The sequence below is a fragment of the Pan troglodytes genome, chromosome 20 (assembly GCF_028858775.2).
Source record: "Pan troglodytes isolate AG18354 chromosome 20, NHGRI_mPanTro3-v2.0_pri, whole genome shotgun sequence".
In the NCBI taxonomy this organism is placed as follows: Eukaryota; Metazoa; Chordata; class Mammalia; order Primates; family Hominidae; genus Pan; species Pan troglodytes.
This window is the reverse complement of record NC_072418.2, coordinates 34489678-34515000: the sequence shown is the minus strand read 5'-3', so window position 1 is coordinate 34515000 and position 25323 is coordinate 34489678. Positions and strand designations below refer to the sequence as shown.

Genomic DNA, 25323 nt, shown 5'->3' with positions numbered 1-25323 from the left:
ATAAAATAAGTGTTTAAATACAAAGTTCAGTGCAGCAAGGATTATTGCATCGTGTGGCTGCATCTATCTGTCAACCTTGCTAACTGTTCTGCTGCCTGTCAGAGGCAGGGTTACTGAATTGGAAGGTTCTCAGCATCTTGCTCATTCAAAAACAAAGACGTTTGGAAAGTATTAACGGAGGCATTCTTTGCTTCGTAAATTTTATTGTCAGCTGGAGATACACTTTCCTTATTCCAAAGTTCTAAAAGTCTTCAGTGGAAATATTTAGGGGGCACTGTGGGAAAAGGGAGAAGAAAAAAAAATTAAAGCATGTGGCTACAATACAGGAATGAGTGGTAAATTCACAGCAGGAGAAAGCTCTCCTCTCTACCTTGCCCCGTTCTAGCGCCACTCCACAGGCTTTTCTAGTCCAGGTTTTGATCTTGGAGGCCACATTCACTCAAGTTGCAAAACAATATTTTTCTCATCCGTCGATTCCAATAAAAGACTCTGGACTCCCTTGGGAGGTTCACCCATGCTTCTGGAAAGTGCCACCTCATGCACCTAGAGGACCTACACCAAGGACCCACACCCATGCTTCGAAGAGTCCCTTAGTGACATTTCCAAGGGAAGACAACATTTGCAAGGTTACTAATTCAGAGTTCCTCTTAGATTAAAGCGGAAACTTGGTTCCTGGCAGAGCCAAATTGATTCTGCAGAATTAGCTTATAGGCTGTACTTGGAAAATACTCATCCTGTATCACTTTTCTTAGAGATAAGACATTTCCCTTTCCCCCAAGGTGCCAGGATCTCTAAGTTGACACAGTTCTGCACAAATCACTCTGGTGGTGTAACTTAGAGTGTCCCAATCCCCTTTGGACCCTGGCCTCTGTAACTGGGCCATCACTCACTTAGTTTCACCTTATCTTGAAATAAATGTAACCAGAAGGGACTTGTTCAGCTCGCCACCTCTTGAGTGATGTGAATTATTTATACGGTCTTCATACGCATTCGTTAAGCCGCACACAGCCAAGTGGAGAGGAGCTGTTTGTCTCTTGTTCAGCCAGAAGGGTAAGACCGCAAGGTCGGGGTGAGTAGCAAGAACATCTGGAAGATTTTCCCTGGCTTGGTCTTGAAGAATAGGGATCACCTGGGGCTGTCGTCTGTGTCAGGCTCCTGCAAAGTAGAACTTCACAGAGAGCAACTGAAGCTCCTGGTCTGCCAGGAAGGGGCGGAAGACCCAGGCCCCAGCCCATAACCGTCTCCTCCACAGCAATGAGCTTTGCAACACAGGCTCTGAAATGCAGTCCTCACTGGGCCCCTAAAAAAACATACAGCTAACAAAAGGAGGTGCAGGAAAGGCTGTGGCTCCCTGGGGTTTTCTGCAAAGAAAATCAGTCTGGGATGATCCCTAAGACACAGGCATGTTCTGGTTAATTGGACACTCTGGTTAATAAAGACTTACCACATGGTACTGAGAAAAGAGGGAGATTGGGAGTTAAAAGTGCTGGGTTTGAGCCTCTCTGGGCTGCATTTCTCATATGAACATAATGTTGTCCACCTCACACAACTGGCACGAACAAGAAATGAAATAATCGATGCAAAAGTGCTTTCTGAGCTCTGAGATGCTACATAATTGTCAGCGATACGTTCGCATCCTTGAGTGACAGATTTCAAACAATAAAACTTAGGGACTATCTTCTTTTCCCAAGCTCTTGCTGGAGCATGTTCATTTTCCCATGGAAATTTAGAAGGTACTACCCCAGCCCCTGAGTCTCTCATGGAGAGCAGTCTTTAGGGTCATGTAAACTTCCGGCATATTTGAAATCTATTTGGGATTTTGGTTTAACAAGATCTTCCCCTGTTTGGCAAGGGACCCTGAAATATTCAACCTGGAAGAGAAGCTGTAATAATTGTCTAGTTCAGGTGATTCAAACTGTATCCCCCAATGGAATCTCTTTTGGGGACATGGAGTGGGCTGGGGGAAGCCCAGGAGTCTGGGGCTCTTACCTTAACTCACCTGTTAACATGAGAAAGACCTTCTAACCAAAGATTGCAAAGTAAAACAACCTAGAGAAGCTTCAAGGAATTCTGCATTACCTGGAAGGAAACTAAGGGAACTAAGAGAAAAAGAACTTGCAAATTGATCATCAGTGAATTAGAATACAGGCCTCCGTACTTCCCCTCCAGGGCTCAGCCCCGTGCTGTGAGCTTTCTCTTGCAGCTTTTCTATCTCCCCTGTCAGATGACCCGGGGAGAACAGGCACCTGCTCTGTGGATGAGAAGCGTGGCCTGGAGACATTGCCCAAGAAGGGATGTTTGCTTCCTGGGAATGGAATAAGATGAGTTCTCCCAGATCTTATACCTGCCATGAGATGCTTCTGGATCAATGAATATTTGGAATATTGCCATCTTCATTTGAGAGGGCATCTGGGACCTTTGAGTCTGTCCCATACAGAATTTCCCTTTGCTATGTCAGAATCCTTGCTACCCTGAGCTCACCTGCCCCACCCCCACCTGGTATTCCATGACATTCTCTCAAAGGCAACAGAAAGACCACAAGATATTCTAGGCAATCCATTGGTATGATCAAATATTTTGGAGATCTATTGGCATTTGCTTCCTGGCCACTGCGTGGTAATATTCTCTACAGAAAACATTGACTGTCTCCAAGAGCCAAGCCCATGATCTAATGAATAAGGTTGGCCAGCAGGAACTTAGAATTCCGAAAGGAGCCATCACCCTTGCTGGGACTGTAGCCTTCCAAGACCCGCTCTTTCTATTTTTTGAAAGCCCCAGGTCCAACTTTCTATGCAACAACTCTGGCATTTCAAATGCGATCTGTGTAAAATGCCTTAGGAACTCCATGCAGTTAAAAAGAAACTCGCCAGAGACTCACATCCTACCCATAAACCACTGGTTTGCCACTTATTTTGATTTTACAGTTTAAAGTCACAGCACTCTTAGTAGCGTATGTTTTATTCTCACTTCCAGATAAGGGAACCAGCTTGTCCCAGTCTGTCCAGAACTTTCCCAGTTTTAGCGTTGCAAGTCTTGTGTCCTGGGAAACCCCCAGTCTCCGGCAAACCAAGGCAGCTGGTCACCCTACTGCCTTAGAAAGTTCAGCATGCCCTGGTGGTTGCTCCTGAAACGTGACGATGACTCACCTGTTCAGGTATGAGATCTCCTGCAGAATCAGACCGAATCTGCATTTAAACCCTCTCTTTCTGATACTTACCACCTGTCTGAGACCTTGCAGGTGCTCCTCAACCTGTCGGAGGATCAATTGCCTCATCTGCAAAATAAGAATATGAATGCATCTACCTCCCAGGTTGTCGAGATTATATGAGACAGTAAACCTGAAGTGCCAGCCCAAAAGATAGATATTATTCCTAGGTGAGTGTTAATGGTAGAAGAATGTTGGTCCCGACGCTTGCCAACATTTCCTCTGCCGATCTGAAATTTCAGACAGTCCAGGCTGTGCCTGCCATCTCCTCTTTGGCCCTTTTGCTCTGCCCTTTGAGGCTTGGAGGCTGGACTGTCTGTGATATTGTGTTAAGGGAGGAGGACTCACCTGCCCGTGGGCCCCTCTGAAGGGCTTTGCTCAACAGAAGGAATGTGGCTCCACGCACCTGCTTTGCAGTTGGAGATACTGCAACCTGTTCTCTTCAGGCACTAGAACAAACCTAGGAGCTGATCCAAGAGAAAGAAGTTCTGCTCATACCGTCTTCTCTGCTCCCCCAAAACTTTGAGGAGACGGAGCCTGGTCAGCAGGTTCAGCTAACAGCAGGTGTTGCGTCTCCTTCTGTCAAAGTAAATTGAAGTTACAGGAAATTTCTCCCATGGCTTTCAATAGACTTGCCATAAATACTCCACCTTAGAAGACTGTGTTACAAACCCTGGGCAAAGCCAAGCCAGGAACTTTCATGGATTTAACAAGAAAAGAAAGAGTAGTGTTTTTGTTTGTGTGTGTTTCCCGGCAAACGCCAAGTCTGCCAAATCTTGGCTTCAAGTTGACCAAAAGTTGTTCTTAAAAATGTTCTGTGATCCGTTTCTGAGCCCCCTAAAGTTACTAATTAAAAAAGGAAAAATGTCACACAGACCTACTAAATTTCTAAGGTATTATTTGGAGTTGTTGAATCCATATCATAGGCCTTTCAAACTCAGTGTTGAATAAATTTCAAATTTCCCAGGAGACAGAAATGGCTCCAAAGTGATTTTCCCCAGGGCCCCGAGATCTGTAAATCGAGATAATTCTACGCATTGCTGCCCGAGTATGGAAATTACCAACAAAAGAAATTAAGAGCAGGAACCCCGTGATTAGACTAATGCATTGATCAAGTCGTTCTTCTCGGTCTCACTGCCAGCACAGCACATAAATAACATGTGGGCAATTACCATGAGTAAATTATATGTGTTTTATAACCTTCCGTGAACGTTTTTCCCTTAAAAAACAACAACAACAATAACAAAACAAAGCAAAACAAAAAATATTCCTCAGGGGAATTGAGTATCAGAGAAAAGAGTAAAATATATTTTTAAATTTTTATATGCGTGGGAGAACAGAACTGGGTGAGGTGGGACCCTCTTGGTAGCAGAGGCTGGGCTGGAGTTTGGTTTCCTACATGGATCTCAGGTGAATCTCCCTCCAATGCTGCCCTCTCCTGCATGGAACTCTCCCTTCGCATCACAATTGTCTTGTTGTCTACCATCTCTGTCTTTCTCTCCCTTTCCATCTTCTTCCTCTGTGTCTTGGTCTCACTTTATCTGACCCTTTTCTGAGGACTGGGAGGATCTGAGAAGGGAATAAGACCTTTCCAGTCTTGGTTCTAGTCAATAGTCAATGGATCAATGTGGGGTGGGGAGTGAGGTCACTACTTGCATTTTTCAGGCCCTAATCCCCGCTCAAACACTGCTATTGCAGGAAGGAACTTCCTGATAGACTGGTGATGCAGACAGCCCAGGGCAAGGACTCACAAACTGAGCGACCCTGCCTTCTGGTTGGTCAACATGGCCCCTGCCCCCATGCACCAATCCATATCAGATTCCCAAAAAGGCCACTTTGCTGGGCTCTCACTCTGCACTGGCTGCATGGGTCACCAGCAGTCTGGATGCCCTTCTTCCTCAAGGTGGCTGGTCCAGGCTGCAGCCTGCTGCCCCTGCCTGCACCACAGCCTCATGCACATGTGCGCTTCATCTGTCCCCAGTTCTTCCGCAACAGCCATGTGAGTCTCTGCTCTGAAAGCTCGCTGCCTAGCAGTGGGAGACAGACAAGCACACCGTGCCACACAACAGCAAGTGCATGGGGTGCCTGTGAACTAAGGGAGCCTTTAATCTGACCTCTTAGAATCTGGGGAGGTTATTTGGGGGCGGTGGTATTCGAGCTGAGTTTTGAAGGTTGAGTATGAGTATTCTAGTATCTCCTCCAAAAACAAAACAAAACCAAGAGAAACAGAGAATGGAGGAAAGGGACACTTAAGGCAGAAAGTGCATCAAATCTGCTCTTCCTGTGACTTTACCAGCCCACGGGACCTGCCTGCACTCTGCGCTTCCCAAACCCCTGACTGCGGCTCCCCTCACTGGTTGGGTTCCTTGCAGTATTGGGCAAGGCTGGCAGGCCACTGCCTAATAATAGGGAGAAGCAGAGCTGTCCCAACAAAACCAAGGTGGGCTTAGTGCCAAAATAAACCAACGTTTCTTACTCCACACACAAAGTTTTCCACCTTTGTCTCCAAACTTTAAACTTCCAAAATATTTGACCCATTTTGGCAAAGTGTAGTCACTATTAAACATTCAGAGGCTACTCCATCGATGGGATATGTTTCTCAGCCACATAGCTCTACTCTAGAGCTTTTCCCTTGATCCCTGGCAACTCCCTTGAGAGTGTGGGCTTCAGACCTAGTTATATCAGGGTTCACACACTGGCTTGGCCACTCCCTGTGTATAGGATTGTGGCAAGTTAGTTACATTACACCTACTGAGCTTTTATTTCCTCCTCTATGAAAAGGTATGACATGCAGTGCTATTTGCAATGGCCAAGACATCAAACCAATCTAGTGCCCACCAACAGGTGAATGAATAAAGAAAATGTGACTCCCCACCCCAAACAAACACACAGAGAGAGAGAGAGAATGGAATATTACCCAGCCATAAAACAGGAGGAAATTCTGCCATTTGCAAAAACACGGATGAACCTGGAAGACATTACAAAATGTCTAATTGAATTGTCCAACTGAAATAAGCCAGACAAAGACAAATACTACCTGATCTCACTTACATGTAGACGCTAAAAAAGTTGAATTCATAGAAGCGAAGAGTAGAATTTTTATTGCTAGGGGTGAGGAGGGCAGGAAGGGGAATGAGATGTTGATCAATGATAAGAGGAATAAATTCTGGGGATCGAATATGCACCATGCAGCTAAGAATAATGCATTGTATACTTGAAATTTACTAAGAGAGTAGATCCTAAATACTTTCACCACACACACAAAAAGGTAACTATGCAAGGTGAAGGATGTGTTAACTAAGTGAGTTGTGGTGATTGTCTCATGATATATTCATATATCATATCCTCATGTTATGCACCTTGAATATATATAATTGTATTTGTCAATTACACCTCAATAAGGCTGGAAAAATAAAGATAAAATGAATAAAATAAAAAGGTGTGACTCTAGCCAATGTATCTGTCACTGTCATAATCAAGTTCAATCACGTCAGTCAAGCACCAGCCCCATTCCTTGCCCTTAGCGGACAAGGACTCATCCAGGCATTGGATCCCCTTAACTCTTCTTTAACCCTCATGCAAATTATCTATTTACCCCATTTGCTCTGAGACTAGAATAGTGAAGTAAGCTTGTGGGCAATGGTCAGGGAGCTCCCAGGTCTTCATGCTGAGCTCACTGAGCTCCACCTGCCTTGCAGTGCACCATCTCCTCTTTCTTCTCTGTAGACACAGGAGCTGGCCACAGGCGATGCACACAGTATACATTTTATGGTATTTATTCCTTTTGAAGCATCTTTTGAAGTCCTCAGTCTCAGGAGAAGGAATTTTCCTTTGCAACTTGGATTTTGTTTTTGCTCCAGGTTACAGGAGGCCAAGGGAAGACACTCTTCCTTCCATCTTTAGCATCTCCACGTGTATCTGTTTGCTAGCCCAGTGCCTCTCCCCTTCCCTTAGCTGGACCTTTTCTGCCTTCCTGGGTAGGCTTCTGAGCTAAACCTTCCCATCTCTCTCTGTGCATTCTGGCTGGCTGCACCAAAATATAAAAATCTTGATTTAAGTATTTTTGTATTCAAGGACCATACGCAAGTGTTCATTTGAAGGTTCAGTGGCATTTTGAAATGAGAACATCATATATAAAGATGTCAGAGATGGCGCCTCCCACAGTGAGGTTGAAAGAGAGAGAGGAAAAAATGAATTGAAGAGTTCCTGGGATCCAAGAAATTTTAACATCTCATTATTTAGATTACCCTACATATAATTTTCCAATATTTGGTATTACAGACTTCTGAAGGTATTGGTTAAAATTACTCCATGCCTGACATCAATTTAGTCTTATTCATTATCTAGCTAAAATAAAACCTTACAAATAGATGATTAGAGTAAGTAAGCAATTTTCTGATAAATGCAAATTCTCTACCATTTCCAAAGGAGCGTTCACAGCAGACAGGAATAGAAGGGCCAGGGGGTAATGGCCCCTTGGCATTCCAGCATCCTAGCATGGACCAATGTGGATTCGAGAAGGCCCATAACGCCTGCAGGATCTGATTGTGTTTGGAATGCATCCAGTTTTTCCCAGCAGTCTGCTGCCTCCCTGACAGGGCAGATGATCCAGACTCCACTCACCCTAATGATGGGGATTGTGGTGTGTTCGTCTTACATACTCACTGCTTGATTGTTACTCCCAGCCCCTTGTGAGCTAGCGAAGCATAGGATCAATGTGTCCCTGTCATCACAGAATGAGCACAAACAGATGCGTCTCGGCATCCGATCTGAGTACTCACACAGGGGCTCCCTCCCCAGCCACAAAAGATGTCCAACCTCCTATCCACTTTCTTGGAACTCCTGAGACCACAGCTTGACTAGGTCTCAAACTCAACACCAATGGCCTGTGTCTCCAAATCACAGCTACCCCAACTCACAAATCCATACCTGGCACCTGCCTACAGAGCAGGTTACAGAAAACATCTGCAGGGGGCAATCCCTTTGGGGGTGGTGTGGTTGAACAGGAGGAATCCGTCACTCCCATCCAGACTTCGTGGGTGGTGTCAGACTTGCTCTAACCACGGTGGACCTACATGGAGAGCAGTAGGTGGGTGGACATATGCTGTTGTCACTTGGACAAGTTGGAGAGGCCTTTCCTTACACACAAATAATTTCAGCTCCTGGAGTCTTCAAAGTGTCTGAATTTCTATCCTGAGTTACTCTTTGGGTTGAGGCCTTTTTTTGAAAAGCCCCTTATGCCATGTCCACAAGTGTCATCCAGCTCATCACTCCTGTCTATGCCCTGCAAGTTTGGACTCCCACAGGACCTGGACTCTTACCCCACTGTCTGATTTCTCCCCCTACCATGAACAGGAGAGTGTCCTGTTACCATTCTGACCAAGGGCGTGGTGCTCAGGGCTTCCACCTAGGGTTGATCTTCAGCCAAAATGCACCAGTGCAGCCAGATCTATGGTTAAAATATTGAAAATATTGTCATCTTGGTTGGCAAAATGCCCCTTCCCCATGTCCCCAGAGGGTTGGTTGTTCACCACTCAGGCCAGCCCAGCTCTATTCTTGAATCTCCTACAGCCCACCAATGAAAGGGTCAATATTCCAGGAACTGGCTCCCATTCCACTTGTGTAATACAGACTGTCAAACATTTTGGATAATTTGTGTCAATGGGAGTGCATTCATCATCTTATTCTGTTTCCCGCTGTCTTTGCTGAGCACTGTGCCTTCACATCCGTGCCTGTTGTCATGGGTTCACATAGTCTGTGACTTCTGATGGCTGGATGATCCCCCCCAAGGTGGGCATCTGCCAGATGACAGTCCTCCATCCCTGCCCCAGAGATGGGCATCCAGGCTGCTTCAATTCTGTACCACCATAGGCAAGGCTGCTGTGAATACCCTAGCTCAGGGCCCTATGTGGAGCAGTGTGAGAATTTCTTGGGAATGTGTACTAAGGAACAAAATTGCCTGCTCCAGGGATGCAGATTCTCATGTTGACTCCCCTCTGCCAGATTGTTCTCCAGATACCTACATCAGTCTATACTCCCACTGACTCCGTGTGGGAGCTCCTAGACCCCCAACAGCCTATTAAAGCTTAGCACTGTCAAAGACATTGGAATAAGAGTAATTCCATCTTGAATAAAAGCTGGGCAAAATGAGGCTGAGACCTACTGGGCTGCATTCCCAGATGGTTAAGGCATTCTAAGTCACAGAATGAGACAGGAGGTCAGCACAAAATACAGGTTATAAAGACCTTGCTGATAAAACAGGTTGCAGTAAAGAAGCTGGCTAAAACCCACCGAAACCAAAATGGCAAGGAGAGTGACCTCTGGTTGTCCTCACTGCTACACTCCCACCAGCGCCATGACAGTTTACAAATGCCATGGCAACGCAGGAAGTTACCCTCTATGGTCTAAAAAGGGGAGGCATGAACAATCCATCCCTTATTTAGTGTAATGTCAATAAATAACTATAAAAATGGGCAACCAGCTACCCTTGCGGCTGTTCTGTCTATGGAGTAGCCATTGTTTTATTCCTCTACTTTCTGAATAAACTTGCTTTCACTTTGCTCTATGGACTCACCCTGAATTCTTTCTTGTGTGAGATCCAAGAACCCCCTCTTGGTGTCTGGATCTGGACCCCTTTCTTGTAACAGCACCATCCACATGCCTCATATTTTGCCAATCTAATGATACAGATAGGGCACCTCCACATTTTTTTTTTTTTTGAGGAGTTTTGCCCTTGTTGCCCAGGCTGGAGTGCAATGGTCCAATTTTGGCTCACTGCAACCTCTGCTTCCTGGGTTCAAGCAATTCTCCTGCCTCAGCCTCCCGAGTAGCTGGGATTACAGGCATGCACCACCAGGCCTGGCTAATTTTGTATTTTTAGTAGAGATGGGGTTTCTCCATGTTGAGGCTGGTCTCGAACTCCTGACCTCAGGTGATCCACCCACTTAGGCCTCCCAAAGTGCTGGGATTACAGGTGTGAGCACCAGGCCTGGCCTACCTCCTCATTGTTTTAATTTAATTTAATGTCTCATTATTTGTGGATTTGAGCATCTCTTTATTTTTTAGTGAACATTTTGAATTTCTTCTTTTATTTCATGCACTTTGTCTCTTTTCTATTTGGGTTATTTCTTGGCTCTTTGTTGGCTGATGTTCTTGATATTACCTAAATACAATCCCTTGGTAGTCAAAGACATTGCAAATGTCTTTTCCCAGTCTGTCATATTTTTGTCCATGGTGTCCTTAATTGAAGATGAATTGGTTTATCGTTGCTGTCGTCTCACCCCTCTGATTGACCCTAGAATGCACCTCTGATGACTCACCTGTGCAATGGGGGAAACAAGAGCACCTACTTCACGTGGCAGTTTTGAGGATTACTTGAGACAGTGCATGGAGCTCAGTGGCAGAGTTCAGCAAGCACAGTGCTCTGCAGCCCCCATGGGCTCAACAGGGTCTGTAGCTGTTGGTTTTTCACTGGAGCTTGGGGATCCTTTGTGACAACTGAAGAGATCTTCCACGGGAAGCAGGAGCTATCAGATGCCACATCAGTCTGTCACATTCTCTCTCTCTCTAACCAGATCCACCAGTGGTCCTGTTCAATGTGGAAGTCCCAGGTGGTGGTAACTACAGGGTATGTTCACACCACTTTAGCCATGCTTCCCACAGGTTTTCTGAGAACCTGTCTCAAAAGCACACATTCTCTGATGGCCTTTCATACGTATTGTGAGCTGCTCAGACTAGAACTTACGATTCTGCCAGGTGTTTTGCAAAGTTTCAAACTCATCCAAAAAGACCTTGGTGTGTGGGTGTCTCCTTTATCTGTCTCTACCAATCAGGTGAGCACTGGGGCTTGTTCTATAGGAGGAATGACTCCAAAAGACTGACTGAGTGGTATTTCTTTGAGTAGCATTAAAGTGATTCAGAATTGCGCACACTTCGTCTCTCCCCCCGCAGACACAGACTTGAAAATTAGAGACAAAAATTTCTGGCCAAATGTATTGTGGCTGTTATAAGAGGAAAGAGGCCTTTGTGAGATATGTAAGCTATTTTTGTTTGTTTGTTTGTTTGTTTTGAGACAGAGTCTCACTCTGTCACCCAGGCTGGAGTGCAGTGGCACGATCTCCACTTACTGCAACCTCCACCTCCCAGGCTCAAGCGATTCTCCTGCCTCAGCCTCCCAAGTAGCTGGGATTACAGGCGCATGCCACCATGCCTGGCTAATTTTTGTATATTTAGTAGAGACCGGATTTTGCCATGTTGGCCCTGCTCATCTCAAACTCCTGACCTCAAGTGATTTGCCTGCCTTGGCCTCCCAAAGTGCTAGGATTACAGTCATGAGCCACCGCACCTGGACTGTAAGCTATTTTAACAGAGCTGACTCAACTAGGGCAGCCGGAGGTCCCATGTAGAAGGGGGTATACTGAGCACCAAGCAGGACATGGCAGAGGAAGGACAGAGCAATCAGACCCTGACCTGATTCTACCCAAGGTCAGTCTCACAAGGTGAATTCCAACCTGCTTTTCTGCAGCTCTAGAGTGAAAATCCTCATTCTCCAAGGCCTTCCTGCTGCTTCTCAGGGAACAGAGTGGTGGATGGAATGAAAGTGAAATCACCCTATTCGCCTTCTTCATTCAAAGGATGGGGAAACTAAGACAGAAAAGGAAAGTGGCCTGTAATCCCAGCATTTTGGGAGGCTGAGGTGGGTGGATCACTTGAGGTCAGGAATTCAAGACCATCCTGGCCAACATAGTGAAACTCCATCTCTACTAAAAATACAAAAATTAGCCAGATGTGGTGTCACGCACCTGTAATCCCAGCTACTTGGGAGGCTGAGGCAAGAGAATGGCTTGAATCTAGGAGACAGAGGTTGCAGTGAACCAAGATCCCACCACTGCACTCCAGCCCGGGTGACAGGCTCAAAAGAAAAAAAAAAAAAGAAAGAAAGAAAAGGAAAGGAAAGTGAACCCACTCCATACAGCACAGCTACTCAGCAGTAGTCAGGAACAGAATCCAGGTGATTTTTTTTCTTTTCCTTAAAGCAGCCTGTGTTTCAGAGGACCTATGTCTCAGAGGAGACTTCTGGGACAAAATCTTAACTTCTCCATGGTTTAGGTTCCCAAGTGAGCTCCTAAGAATGCAGCTATGTGAAATTATCAATCAGGAAGTGACTCATTGTCAGGGAGTTTTGGAGAATATCCTCTATAATGGCCTCTCACTGAGTTGCATAATAGCAAATAACTGTATCTGTAGCTGCCTTTTCTTTGTGGGAGGAAGACACTGCCTTAAGCAATTTTTCATACATTATCTCACCTTGTGAAACAGAATGTAAATAGCAGGTTTGGAATTCAAGACCAATTCTGTTGAAAAATTAAGCTGGATCTCTTCCTAACACTACAGAGGAGTGAAATCTGGATAAACTAAAGGCTTAAGTGTCAAAATTACAACTTTAGAATTCCTATGAGTCATCTGTTGCTGAGTGACAAAATAACCCAACACTGAATGGCTTACAACAATGTGCCTCTTTATCTCCATGGGTCAGGAATCCAGTGTGGCTTAGCAGGGTCCTTTGGGGTTTCTCTTCCAGGCTGCAATTGACGTATTGGCCGGAGCTTCAGTCATCTCAAGGCTCAAGTGGGGAAAGATCCACTTCCAGGCTCATGTGATTGCAGCAAAAATCAGTTCTCTACAGGCTGTTGGACTAAGGGCTTCTGTTTCTCAATGGCTATTGGCCTTTCTCAGTTTCTTGTCTCATGGACCTGTCCAATATGGTAGCCGTCTTTGTCAAAGTGTGCAAGCTGGAAGGGCAATAGAGTCTACTAGCAAGCTGTAAGTCACACTCATTTGTAATCTAATCATGGAGTGGCCTGCCATCATCTTTGCTATACCCCATCCATGAAAAGCAAGTCACTAAGCTCAGCCTACACTTGATATGAAGGGATTCACAACCACGTGAGTACCAGGAGACAGAGATCACTGGGTGGCACCTTGGAAGTCTGCCTACCACAGGACTGTACAACTATAGAGGAAAAAGGAGAACTTCTACTCAACTGAAGACACTATAGACAGTTTACAGGCAGTGACAGATTTGGAGAAGTTTATGATGTCAAAAACTGATAAAGAAGGCCTACAAATCAATAAGAAGTTGTCAAACAATTCCAGAAGGAAAGAGATGTACAAAGGCTGTAAATAGGTCATTTAGAGCAGAGATTCAAAAGGCTAATTAATAAGCACATATAGAGATGTTCACATTTATTAGCAATTAGAAAAAAATGCCATTAAAACGAGACAGCGCTTCATTCTTTTCGGATTGGCAAGACAGTTGGATAATGCCACATGTTGGCAAGGATATGGACTCCCCACACTGCTGGTGGGAATGTAGACTGGAGCTGCTAGCCACCCGGGAGCATCTGGCACAACCTAGTCAAATTTAATATATGCACATGCAGTGACCCTGCAATTCTGCTCATGGACATATATCCCAAAGAAATCCTTGCACCTGTTTGAAAAGACTCTTTCTGCAGCATTGTCTGTAGGGATGGAGAATTGGAGACAGCCAACTGGAAGAATGGATGGACATTAGAGAGAACTGTGTACAACCAGAAGCAGCAGATTTTACATTTAGAGAGCAACAACATAAGCGTGTGTGAAATCATGGTGAAGGGGCAGATTTCATGTTTGCAGAACAATGTGGGTACATGTGAAAGTCACTGTGTTTCATGAAACAAGAAAGATACAGGACCAAGTAAATAACATAATATCCTTTACGTAAATTAAAAATGGATGCAAACAAAACAAAAATGTACATTTAACACAACTGCATGTTTTCCTATAGGAATAGGAGTAGCATGAGAGGATAAAGTGGGATCAATATATAAAACAAGAAAGGGACCATGTAACAAACAGTGGTAATCAGATTCTAATGACTGAGAGTATGAGAGCTTAACCTTCTGTTCCTGCTGGGGAAAAAAGTACTCAAGCAAAACATTTCTGCCAAACTCTTCAGTCCATTTGTGGAGTGTGCTACTCTGGAGGCAGGCACCCTATCTTGTTTGTGTTAATTGGGATGTTGCACCAGTTCATCTGATCACAGTACTTTTTTTTTTTTACATAAGACCTACTTATAATATAATTTATGCTCTTTGTCATATACCTTTGAAAATAGAGTTTACGATGTATGCATTCATTTTTGTTACTGCAAAAAAATCCTGTGTGTGTTCATGCTTGTGTGAGTGTGAGCATATGTGAGCCATAAGATAGTGACGATCCTTCTTAGGACTCAATGATTCCGTGGGTAGCTGTATTTCTCCGAACTACTCAAAGGGTTAATTTCACTAGACACGAACTCTCATGGCTTAAAGCTATCTTCTTAAGACACTGCAATATTTCTCTTATTTTTATCTTTCCCCAGTTTTGCAAATAGCGTCTCCCAGTGATCAAGACTGGCCACTAAATAATTAAATTTCTGGTAGAACTCACAAAAGGAAGGTGTGAGGTCTGATGTATAGGAAAACACACGCACATATGCCATCCAGTTTCCTAAAGAGATTCCAGCTTCAAATATTATCAGCACCTGGCAGGATGAGACTATTTTATGTAAATGGATTCATTATTATTAATTTCTGCCGGTGCTGAACGATTTATGAACTGCTTTTCGAATGTAGAAAAGTAGTTCATGAATCAGAAGGAAAAATGTTCCCCAAAACCGGCATCGATAAATAACGACTTTTATTCACGGATCCCGCCCATGGCGTCTTTTATCTTCAGGAAGGATGGAATGAAAATTACAAAATCACTGTGGGAGTGGGGGTTGGGAACCAAAAAGCAGGCAAGGGTGGAAGAATTGGAGAGGAGGTTCCTGAAACAGTCCACTGGGCTGCAGAGTGTGACTGGCTGAGAGTCCCCTCCTGGGGACTTCTCCTTCTGGGCAGCTCCTCCTCTCTCTTATGTTATTCTCATATAAACACCTGCTGGAAGACAGCTTCTGATTTTACCAGTTGCAAATGAGGTCCAGCAGGTATCTAATCTTTTTATTTTCTATTATTTTTTTAGAGACAGGGTCTCACTCTGTCACCCAGGCTGGAGTACAGTGGCACAATTACAGCTCACTGCAGCCCCAAACTCTTGGGCTCAAGGGATCCTCCCACCTCAGCCTCCCTAGTAGCTGCGACCACAGGAGCACGCCACCACACCTGGCTAATACTTCCTATTTTCGTAGAGATGAGGTCTTGCTATGTTGCCCAGGCTGGTCTCAAACCCCTAGCCTCAATTGATCCTCCTGCCTTGACCTCCCAAAGTGCTGGGATTATAAGGACGGGCCACTGCTCCCAGTCTAATCTTTTTAAAAGTCTTCATTTTCCAAACTTACAGTTTATTTTCTTGTCCCAAGATGGGTCACAGCTAGAGGCCATTCAATGTTGAGTGGCAGCCAAAAGTGCCAACTCCAGGTCTTTTGTCCAGAAAGATTCTTCTAGAACTGCTGACCTGCGAGGTAAGGACAGAGATTTAGGGACTATTCAATAGGTACTATTGAGCTCACATTTCTAGAATCCAAAGGCACTGGCAATAGGGGCCCTTTGGTTCCAGATTCACAATATTATTTCCAGGTTCTGCCAATTAGAAAAGACTTTAAATCCTGCTGGACCACTGCCTTCAATTTCAGGTTTGATAACCTCCAAAGCAGACAAATCCCTGTGATGGGCAAGGCATTCCCAACATTGGCAAAAAAAAGAGGCTTCCAGACTGTTCCTAGAGTTCTGAGACCTTGCCAAATGGTTTCACCTGGAGAAAGATATCCAAGGAAGCACTCCCCTCCATTGCCTCCAGGTGGGACTACAGCCAGCAAATCCACCCAGAGCATTGGAAGGCCATTGGCTATCTGCAATCCTTTCCAGAGAAGCAATAGATTCAGCTACAAATAACTGGAGACTGAAGCTGCAGGGGGAATCACTACTGTTGGGTTAATGAAAATAATCTATTCCCAATTGAAGAGGGTGGAGGCCAGGCATGGAAACACAATGGTTGAAGAAGTAGGCTAGTCTACCTGCCAGCTTACTCAATCAGCTTTTGTCCAGAAATAAACATAAAAAGGGAACCAATGAATAGGCAGTCTCTTCTGGGTCCCATTTCCTCTGTGTCTCCTTGGGTGGTCATCTCGTGGTCTGTGATTTTAGTGCATTAAAATGTTCATTTTTAATACAACTACTTAATCCAGTATTCAACTGCAGAAACAATGATCTGTTTCAACAATGAAAAACAAATGGGAGAACCAGTTGTCAAATCCCCTGAAGACACATATGACCATTTCCAAAGGGATGTTTTACATACTGAGTTAGCTTTAATCCCTAGAGCAGATGTGTCCTCACAGTCATAGTTGGTTTTCTATGTTAAACAAACTCTTACCTCTTAAGCCTATTGTGAAGAAACCAGAAAAGTTTTTAAAAAGCAAATAAATAACTAGATAGCTTTATTTTGTTTTGTTTTACAATGGACTTAATCTGTGCACCATTTCTGGACAGCATATAAACACCACTCTTCTTATTTAAGGGAAGAAAAATTGAGATATAAAGAAGACAATTATCCTACAAAAACATGACAGCAAATTGGAACTGAGTCAAAAAGATTGCTTTCTGTTTCTGAATCTTCCTCCCAGAAGTGTATCCATTCAGTTATTGAGCACCTTCCGTCTGCCAACACTGTGCGGGGCCACAGGGATACAGCCGTCAACAAGCCCCATAAGGACTCTCCCTTTCTCAAAGGGTTTATATTCCAGAGGGAAGAGACGATGATATTAAAATGCAATAATTCAATGAAAGTGGGTCATGGACAGTTGGTCATTTTTCTAGAAAATTATATGGATAGGGAAGGTGTCTTTGAGGAGCAAAGGCCAAAAGACAAGATGGTTGCAGCAATGTGAAAGGCTGGAAGAAGATTCCAAATAGAGTGGCAGTGATGAGCACTGTTCCTTTGACGGAAAGGGCCAACCCTGGGTGAGGCAAGAAGAGTAGAGAGAGGTGAGCTTAGAAAAGCAAGCTGAACCAACACATGTGGAACCAACAGTCTCTGGTAAGGAGTTTGAATTTCATTCTAAATGCCATGAGTAACTGGGAAGGTTAATTTCAATTACTTTATTACCATGGAACTTCATTGAAGAAAACACCAAAAAAAAATGCAAAGAAACATATTTTCTCAATGTATTGGCAAATCCAGTCCTGGAGGAGAAAAGAGTGGATTGGCTGTCATTAGGAACTGAGTAAATCACCCACAGCTTTTAAATGCCTCCTTGGGTCTGGTTGCTCCAACATAAGCCAAACCTCTTTGCTACTCAAGACACTAAAGGTCCAACTTTGAAGAAGTAGGGGGTTGAAAGAAAAGGCATTTAGGAATTAAATATATGCTTCAATCAGTTGAACTTTTATACAGATTGACTGCAGTGAAAAATTAGAGCTTCATGTAATCCAATAGAGTAAAATCAAATGCTCCAAATAAATAAATAGTTGTCTTTTTTTATTAGCTTTCCATCACTCCTGGATCCATTTGTACATTGCCGTATGTCACCTCTCTCTTAGTTTGCAATGTTGCCTCTGAAAACTCTTCTGTTTATTTGAGCTTAGCAATCAGGCTTAAAGGTACCAATATATATTGTTCTAAAGTGTATATTTTTTCTGTCTACCAAAGACATAGTGACTACTCCTTTTATGGGAAACCAGTTATTAATCCAGTGAGTCTACATGAATCAATATCTTTGCGAAATGACACCATGTTCATGTTATTTTATGTTATGTTGATGGTTAGCTAATTTTGGAATGGAGACATTTCTTCTAGAAATAGACATAGTATAATTTAGTGGTGAAAACGTCAATCACCATAGGTTGTATGTCTTTGTCCTGGCAGAAGAGGGCAGATTTATTGAAAGAAATGCAGCTTTATATTCCTTGGCACACTCTGACCCAAAACATCCATTTTGCTTATAATTTTGTTGGGCAAAATGACATCAGCTGCAATCACTAATAGAGAGACAATGCCAGAAGTCATTGTTCTGGGGTTCTGATTCCACAGTCTTGCTGCAGGGTGATACACTAACCACTTTAACGTGGCACTGACATCATGGTGCTTTTCTCTGCTGAGAGTAATCTACAAAGGAAAATTTGCATAATACCAAACAAATGTGTAAAATTTAGCCTCCCAAAACACATTTCGGTATGACTACTTTTTCCTCATCTCTAGCAGCCCATAAGGTAGTCTTGCAGTTTATGGATTCTTCATCTACCCCAAAGATATCTTCTCTCTTAAGACCACTCTCTTTCTCCTGCCCCTCATCCCACTGGCATTGTGTAGTTCAAGACAAAAGGTACGGGAAGGAGGGACGAAAAAGAATCCACTGGACACAAGGGGGTGAGGGACAAGGAGACAAGAACATCTGGAGACTCAGACATTGTAGTAATTGCTGACAAAGGGAATTCATAGCACACCTGGATTCAGGGAGTCAGACCTCCTGCTGTCCTTGCTCTCCCACATTGACCTGGGCTGGCTTTGGCTACCAGCTCATCAGCAAACATCACATCATGCAAGCACAGATTTGCATAATACTGCCCTGCTGGGGTAAGAAATATTGATGGGCCACATTTAAGCACTATTTCTTATAAAAGGTGAAAGCCTTTTGTATGTCTTACCTCATTTATCCTAACATAGTCCTGTGAATTAATCACTGCTATAATACCCATTTGACAGAGGAGGAAGCTGAGGTACAAGGAAGGAAGTGCCTTGCCCAAGGTCATAAAGCTAGCAAGGGTGAGGGAGATGTAGACAATGCTGGATGGAGTTTAAGTCCAGCTCACATGCTTCTCAGAGTTAGAAGGAAACTGGCAGCCCCTGTCATAAGCCGCAGTGGCCCTCAGACAATTCTCCTGACCCTGCCACCCAAGCACGTGTCAGGGCTTAATTGTTCTTAAGCAAGGGGACCTGCAAGAGTTTCCATCTCTTCCTGGAATTAGGCCCTTTCTTGGGACTCTCTGCTTTCATGGGGCTTTATTCATGCCACTCCAGAAGAGCACAGCAGAATTTTGTTGTAAGGAAACTTGAAGGATGGGTGGGGTTTCGTGGCTGCCAAAGGCACAGAGATGAAGATCCAAGATCCTGTCCGAGAATTCTGAGGGGTCTCGGGACACCCAGATTTTGCAGTGGGGAGGAAAAAGGCTTTTCACTTTCTGCCTAACAAAACACATATATATGTGTGTGTGTATATACATATGTGCATATATATATATGTATAGAGAGAGAGAGAGAGAGAAAGAGAAAGAGATGGAGTTTCACTTTTGTCACCCAGGCTGGAGTACAGTGGCACAATCTCGGCTAACTGCAACCTCCACCTCCCAGGTTCAAGCGATTGTCACACCTCAGCCTCCTAAGTATCTGGGATTACAGGCATGCGACCACCACATCCTGCTAATTTTTTGTATTTTTAGTAGAAACGGGGTTTCACCATGTTGGCCAGACTAGTCTCGAACTCCTGACCTCAGGCAGTCCACCAGCCTCGGACTCCCAAAGTACTGAGATTACAGGTATGAGCCACCATGCCCAGCACAAAACATATTTGAAATGAGGTTTGGACACATGTTGTCCTTCCCCTGAGCAAACATCTGTTCCTAGAGGCATGGCCCCACAGGGGCACTGAGAATGAGGACATATCAATCTTACCTCCAGACAGGAGTGCTAGCTCCAGGTCTTCCCAGTCCAGACTCCACCTCACCCACACCCACTTTGTAAAGGTGCTAATAAGCTTTGGGGACTCCTGAAATTGGAGACAGTAATCTGGGAAGGGGAGACACCAAGAAGGCAGTCTCTTCCTGAGACCCCCAGAAAACAAGATGACCAAGTCAAAGGCCAGGTCTGGGTTTTAATCATCTGCTCTTCCTGCTTGGCGGTTCTGGGGTGAGACTCCCCAGAACAGAGTCTACACCATGTGCACACCAGTTCCTACTGTATGGAGCAGAGTGAAGGGTGGAGCCTGCAGGACGACTCGCTTCATCTTTACATCCAGGTGAAGTTAGGACCAGCTGCGTGCTCTGGTCCAGAGGGCGATTATGGATGTGTAGGAGAGAAGGACAGATAGAGGGTGGGGTTGGCAGCAGAGCAACCTGTGAGCTTCCTTTGACTCAGAGTGGGATGAGGTGGGAGCACCTCTGCGCTGACCATAACCTTCACTGCCACACATCTTTGCTGCTAACAAAGTTTGATATAAATTCTATGGACTGAGAGTGTCCATCCCCCAAAGAGATACTAAAAACAAATCTCACCTTCTAGAGGCAAAGCATTCATTGCTGACATTTAGTGATGGCAATATAGGGAGTTACAGGTGGTGGGATTAGCTCACAGAGAAATCCTGGGTGGGCTGGGGCCAGCCCCCATTCTCTCTTGTCCTATCTCTATCTGTAGGTCAGAACACCTTAATTCCAACTTGTCTGGGGTCCACAGTCCATATACTAGACCCAGGACAAAAATCAGAAATGAAATCCAGCTGCAAGGTTCCACCATCCCAAGAGCTCTCTTGCAAGCCTGGGTGTCTCTCGGAACTCTTGACCCCTTCCATAGATGCCATTCATTCCCTGGAGAAAGTGACATCCCGTAGGGCGGGGAGTCTAGAGTCTAGAGGCTGCCCCCACACAAGCACTGACAGAGCCTACTTTCCTTCACATCCCCCTGAAGCACTTAAAGATATCAATCACCCAAAGACATCTCTGATCTTGAGCACTGACCCCTTGACCCCCCAGCAGCTAGGATTTCTGACCTGAGCTCAGTGGCTTTCAGTTCCAGCAAGAAGAGTTTTTCCCTGGTCTCTCAAAGGCACTCCAAAAGCCAGAAGTGGTGGACTAGTATTTCTCAGGAGGCCCTGTCCTGTCCTGGCTCCTTGAGCCCAGCCAAGGGCCGACTGGAAGGTAGGACAGAGAGAGGAGACCTGCAGGTGCCCATTCTCCATACTTCCAGGACTCACTTCCTTTCTTTCCTATCTTTGGGTTCCTTTAATGAAATGTTCTCCATCCCAGGCAGGAAAACCATTTCCCTGAAAAATATAAAATCCATTGCTGAGCGCTGCAGCGAGAATTAACCTTGATTACCACAGTAATTTACTAATCAAAACTGGAGACCTGCTAATCAAGCTGGAATTGCCAGCTGCTTGATTTTTATAGTAACATAACCAAAATCGAACATTTGGTAAACAAGGGGTGTGGGTGTGATGGGGAGACTGGGACAAGGTGAGGGAGGGGCAGGGCTGTCCCAGGGCTGGAAGGAGGCTGACATGTGCTCTGTTGACTGGGCAGCAGGAACAGCAGAAACAGACAGAAATGCAGAAACTTCTTCTGAATGGGACAGCCCATTGGATCTCATACAGAGTGAGTATTGAGGCAAAACCAGGTTTTTCACAGTCTGGCTTGTTTCAGATTTGGGCTCTCAGGCACTGGCTTCTTTGAGTAGTTTATTTGGGGGGCAATGGCAGCAAATGTCCATGGGGGAGCAAGGAAGTGAGACAGGGAAGAGAAGAAAGCCAGATGGGTTTGTGAGCAGGTTGCTGCTAGGGGTAACTGGAGCTCAGATCTGCTGAGACCCCTGGGGATGCAGTGCAGAATGGGACACAGAGTGGTCCCACCCAATGCGGGATGGATGCTCCTGGGGATGTTAACTCCCTAGCACTTCTGAGCTGCCTGTCCTGCAGGGTTGGAGGAACTTGCAGTAGAAATTGGTCCACAGATGAGCCCTGTGAGTGCTGTGGAGATGTGGATGGCATCAACTGCCTCAAATTGTATTTGCTCCCCTGCACAGCTTGTCCTTGAACTTCACTCCCTTAGCAAACATCAGCCACTCTGAAATGTGCCTTTTTGAAGAAGAAGGCACCATACTCCCTCACACTTCGGTGCTTTCGTCCATGCTGTTCACTCTGACATAGATGAAGTCAGCTAAGGGGGATCTCCCCGGGCCGCATGACCTACGGTGTGCCCAGAGCACCTTTTGTTTCAGCCCCTAATAGCACCTGCCACTCTGTGCACTTCCATTTCTATTTCCCTCCCCTCCTGCTAGACTGAAAATAACAGGAGGGCTGGACTGTGCTTTTCTCTGCATTCCACCAGTCTAGAAGAATACTTGGCAAATGGGTTCTCAATAAATCTGTGCCAATCAGGTGACTGATGAATGAGCCTGGATCGAAGGCTACAGAAGAACGTCCCTGCCCAGGACCAAGGGACCTTGTAAACATGGGCCTTCCAAATGCCCTTTCTCGTGCATGACAACTTCACTCTCCAGCCAGGAGACAGGTAAGAAAGGAATAATTATATGCCCCACACACAAGACGAAACAGACCAGAGTTCAGCCTCAGCTATGAGGGACAGCCACTCTGTCAGCACCAGATTCTGAGTGGCCAAGCCCAGAACTGAACCCAGACGACCTGACTCAGAGCTGCTGGTGCTTACTGAACCAGAGAGCAGTCTCATCTGTGCAAGGCTGCAGCCCAAGCGTCCTGGCTCTGTGGACAAGACCCACCTCTGAGTTCCCTTCCTGGCCCTAAGGTACTGAGCAGCACAGCAGGTAAAGATGTGCATACGGGAGTTGGTCTTGATCCTCCTCTATCCCAGGCCCTCAGTGAGTATTTCACCATTAACAACAATAACAAGGGCACTCTGTGTTTAGCACCTCTCCCTGGAAGCAGTGCCTCCAGGCTGCTGTGCAGGGAAAGATGGGTTCAAGAGGCAATGCTGGTTGCTGGTGATGAGAAGGCCTGATTGGGGACTCAGCACCGCACAGGTAATGACAGCATAGGTTTAGACAAGGGGCGGTGGACACCGGGAAGGTCATAGAAAGTCAAAAAGAATAGGGGAAACGTGTTCATCTGTTTGCATCGCTATAAAGGAATGCCTGAGACTGGGTAATTTATAAAGAGAAGAGGCTTATTTGGCTCACGGTTCAGCAGGCTGTACAGAACCTGCATGGGGCTGACATTGGCTTCTGGAGACACCTCGGGAAGCTTCCAATCATGGCAGAGTAGGGAGGGGAGCCAGTGTGTCTCATGGCCAGAGTGGGAACAAGAGAGAGGGGAGGAGGCGCCAGGCTCTTTCAAACAAGCTCCCCTGTGAACTCGGAGTGAGAACTCCCTCATTATGGTGAGGATGGCACCCAGACACCCATCAGGGTTGTTCCCCCATGACTCAGACACCTCCCGATAGGCCCCACTTCCAACATGGGAGGCCACTTCTTTACATAAGATTTGGAGAGGACAAAAGTTCCAAATCATATCAGGAAACAACCATGGCCCATCTCCCCAACCCCAGCCTGAGCTGGCCTGAGACTGCTTCTCAAGGAGGTCCAGAAGGCTCCTGGCCAGTGGGAGTAAAACAAAGCATGCAGGAGGGTAAGAGAATGGAGCCTCCCCCAGGCGCTGGCACAGAGCTGGGCCTGGAAGAGAGGCCAGGAAGAGGACTGGCTGGCCGTGAGGAGGCTGGGCTGGTGAGTGCAAGAGCAAGTGGGGAGGGTCTAAGAGGTCCAAGCAGTCCACATTACAGGAATATCCTCTGAGGTATTTCCACAGGTCTCCCTGCCTGGAGTTCCCCCAGAGGTTGGGGAAGAAACCTTTGTGAGCAGTTGTTGGTCACCCACACGTGGTGCCACGGAGGTGCTGATTTGGAGATATTCACCATCCAGCACCATGGACAAGGAGAGCAGGGGCTTCCAGGAATAAAAAGATGTCTTCTGCTTCTCAGGGTCCCCTCCAAAGTACCAAGAGGGTAGGAACCTGCAAGGAGACTTCAAGAGGCTGGGCCAGTATTCTGTCCCCACCTAGGGAAGAGGCAGCTGCCCATCCTACAGCCTGGGCTCTGAAATCATGATTTCAAGCAGTAGCAACAGGAAACAGGAGACTGCTCTTCCCCAGTGAACACATTTCAAAGGAGCTCAGTCATGAACATGGCCAGTAACAGCCAAGGAAAAGGGCCAGAGGCTGCTGTGGACGCAGAGACATTGCCATCGCCAAGCGCATCCAGCTGACCACCCCCAGCCGCCTGCCTGTGCTCTGTAAATCCAGGAGTCGAGGCTCTTTTTAAATTAACTTTTTTTTTTTTTTTTTTGAGACAGAATCTTGCTCTGTTACCCAGGCTGGAGTACAGTGGCGTGCTCTTGGCCCACTGCAACCTCTGCCTCCCGGGTTCAAGTGATTCTCCTGCCTCAGCCTCCCTAATAGGTGGGATTACAGGCATGCCCGGCTAATTTTTGTATTTTTAGTAGAGACGGGGTTTCACCGTGTTGATCAGGCTGATCTCAAACTCCTGACCTCAAGTGATCTGCCCACCTTGGCCTCCCAAAGTGCTGGGATTATAGGCATGAGCAATTAACTTTTAATTACTCAAGAATACATGAACACATTATTGTTATAAAATATTAAAACATTACAGATAAAAGTCCTCTCTGACCCTCTCCCATCCCAATCCCCCATATATTCTGTATTATCATAATTATCTGTGGGTGTGTGGCCTTCAGGACATGTTCTTTGTATTTAGATGGAAAACGTACGGCATTGGTAGAAGACGAGGGACTATCCTCCTTGCCATACTTGTTCTCTACATAAACATGACGTGGACACTTCTCTATTACTCAGAGGCAAACCATACATCTTGTGTCTGGTCGCTATGCACCATTTCCCTGTTGTGGGGCTGTCTGGCTAGTTTTGGCTTTTGATGTTTACTGCACCATACTATGGGAAGCATCCTTCCATGGGACTTGTTGACTGTCGTTTTCTGAGAGTACACACCTAGTGTGGAAATGCTGGAACAGCAGAAGATTGGCACGTTTATAGCTGTGCTAGAGGTTGCCAACTTGCTGTCCTAAGGGCTTGTGAGTTGTGCGCACCCCTACCCAGTTCTCACATCCTCCCAATCCTTTATACTGTCAGATTCAAAAGTTTTGCCAATTTGGAGCCATAGAATGCTGTTTTAGTTCACACAGCATGGACCACTGGTGAAATCAAGCAGCTTTTATTTATTGATCATTGGCTTTTCTCTAAGAAGTCTTAGCCTTGACCTGTCTTTCTATTAGGTGTTTGTCTTTTTCTTATTTGTTTATAGTTTTCTGTGTTCACGCACACACAC

At 45.4% G+C, this 25323-nt stretch overlaps 1 long non-coding RNA gene across 1 annotated transcript in view; it reads right to left on the bottom strand.

Moving 5' to 3' along the window:
• LOC134809047 (uncharacterized) overlaps nt 1-25323 on the bottom strand; it is an 83015-nt gene that overhangs the window by 13105 nt on the left and 44587 nt on the right. The window contains exons 2-3 of the long non-coding RNA XR_010153571.1: nt 15567-15682; nt 1-3784 (exon numbers count right to left, since the gene is read on the bottom strand). The exon at nt 1-3784 is cut by the window's left edge and continues 13105 nt beyond it. This is a non-coding gene — a long non-coding RNA (uncharacterized LOC134809047). The remainder of the gene's footprint in view (nt 3785-15566; nt 15683-25323) is intronic.